The 2,411-nt window shown below is 51.6% G+C and overlaps 1 non-coding gene across 1 annotated transcript; it reads right to left on the bottom strand.

Annotated features, from left to right (window-relative positions):
* Positions 1-218: 218 nt before the first annotated feature.
* On the bottom strand, positions 219-321 carry LOC123458328. The gene has a single exon (XR_006635605.1). It is a non-coding gene; the product is annotated as a U6 spliceosomal RNA (small nuclear RNA).
* Between the last annotated feature and the right edge of the window lie 2,090 nt (positions 322-2,411).

Here is a 2,411-nt window from a genome sequence, read left to right as displayed (position 1 = left end):
AAAACTTTGAACCATTTCATATGCACGTTATGCTGTTTATGTAGTATCTTTTTTTTTTTTTTCTTCAAGGGAGGGTCTCACTTTAGCCTAGGCTGACCTGGACTTCACTATGTAGTCTCAGGATGGCCTTAAACTCACAGTGATCCTCCTACCTCTGCCTCCTGAGTGCTGAAATTAAAGGTGTGTGCCACCATGCCTGGCTAGTGTCTTTTTTTTTCTTTAATATGGAAGACTATGAATTTGCATGTCATCCTTGCACAGGGACCATGCTAAACTTTTCTGTGTCATTCCAATTTTAGTTTATGAGCTGTCAAAGCGAACATGAGTGTCTGATTTTTTATTTTAATATTTATTTATTAATTTGCAAGCAGAGAGAGAATGGGCACGCCAGGGCCTCTAGCCGCTATAAATGAACTCCAGATGCATTTGATGCATCTGGCTTTACCTGGGTATTGGGGAATCAAACCCAGGCCATCAGGCTTTGCCCTGCTTGTGTAGTGTGTTAATGTGAGCTATACTGTCACAGATTATCACAGTGTGACTTACAGATGTCCTTTAGAGATGTACATGGAACTGTGAGCCTGTTTTCTGTCTCATGCATGGGACCACCAGTCCCACAGGTATGCTGTGGATGGCAGCAGATACAGTTGAAGTTGGGATCTGCACCTATCCTAGACATTTTCTCTGCAAAGTGGGAGGGAGCTGCCATGGGATCTTGGTGCCTCAGTTTATCAACTCACGAAGCAGTTGAGGCTGTGTCCCCAACCCAGTCTGTGTGGAGGACACACTGTCCTCACAGAGTCCTGTCCCATAGGGCTTGAAATTATTGGCTCGAGCGTGTCCAAATTTGGTGTTGCCTGGAGCACAGACCCCGTTTCCTGTCCCATCCAAGCTACCGGAGAGGTCTCCACTGAGGGGCCCCCCAGAGACCACGGAGGCTGCCGGGAGAGGAAGTCCTCTTCCGCCTCTTACGGGCTGGAAGCTCCAGTGTTTCCTTCTGAAATTCTTGGCTAGCACATTGCAGAATGTTCTAGCCCCGGCAGCCACAGGCCTGCCTTCTCAGCCAGCAGACTTGACCTGCCCCCGTCGCTGCCTCCTGGGTTTCTTGCAAGAAAATTACCAGGTGCCAAGTTGCTGAAGTCCTGCCCCAGACTCAGCAGCACACCAGGGCATCAGAGTGCATGGCCCCATGGCGGGGGGGGGGGGGGGGGGGGGGGGGGCTGTGGTGAAGGCTACACTGGAGGACCCCTCTTTTTTCAGCTGGCTCCAAGGTGATTTAACATTCCTGGCTTCTCTTCTTCCCCCAGGAAGTGATAAGTGGGGACTCTGCTCTGGAGAGAGTGCCTGGGGCGAGGCGCCCGCTGCAGAGACAAAGGCTCCGCTTGAGCCTCAGTGAAAACAGCCTCACCTCCACCCCAGCGCTCAGCACGGCCAGGACAGTGAGAGCTACGAGGCTCCAGGACCAATTAGCGCCGCCTGGGCTGACGTCAAGTCTGGCCCGCTTTTTTCCTTCCCCTAGCGATATTTATGACACAGATGCTACAGGGAAAAGTACCAACCAGAGACAGGGCCTGGGGGTCCACGGGTGGGAGTGGGAGAGGGGCCCTGGAGGGGGGACAACGGAGCTTGAGGACAGCAAAGACAGCACTTACTGAGTGCCTACTGTATACCCAGGTACCCCCCCCCTTTGCTAGAAGCCAAGAATATAGGAAAAGATGCAGTTACTAAGCAACACCTACTGTGTGTCCATGTACCCCTCTACCACAGGAGGCAAGAAGATAAGGAAGAGGCATTTACTGAGCACCTGCTGTATACCATCTGTTCTCCCCATCTGGCACAAAAAGAGAAGAGGCACTTACTGAGTGCCAGCTGTGTGCCCGTGCACCCTCATCTGCCATGGGGGCAAGATAGCAGGAAGAGGCACTTACTAAGCACCTACTATGTGCCACGGTGCTCCAATCTAGCAAGGCAGCAAGAAGAGCCGGAAGGGGCACTTTACTGAGTGCCTGCTGTGTCCCTACATGTGCCTGGGCAGGTTTCAGATGGCATGGCGTACTCCATTTGGCAGACCTGGACAGGATGAGCACCCTGTTTTTCATGTGGAGAAACTGAGTTATCAGCAGAAGCTCATCATCTGGGGGGACAAAGTTAGGGAGGGGCTGGGCCACCCCTTATCTCCAGCTCAGCCATTGTTGGTTTATTTGTATGTGTGTGTGTGTGAGAGAGAGAGAGAGAGAAAGAGAGAGATACAGAGAGAGATTGAAAGAAAATAGATGTGCCAGGGCCTCCAGCCTCTGCAAACTCCAGATGTGTGTGTCACTTTGTGCATCTGGCTTTACTTAGGTACTGGGAAATCGAACCCAAGTTGTTAGGCATTGCAGGCAAGTGCCTTAACCACTGAACCATCTCTC

The sequence above is a fragment of the Jaculus jaculus genome, chromosome 1 (genome assembly GCF_020740685.1).
Source record: "Jaculus jaculus isolate mJacJac1 chromosome 1, mJacJac1.mat.Y.cur, whole genome shotgun sequence".
In the NCBI taxonomy this organism is placed as follows: domain Eukaryota; kingdom Metazoa; phylum Chordata; class Mammalia; order Rodentia; family Dipodidae; genus Jaculus; species Jaculus jaculus.
Note: the sequence above shows the minus strand (reverse complement) of the source record. Positions and strands in the feature narration are given on the sequence as shown.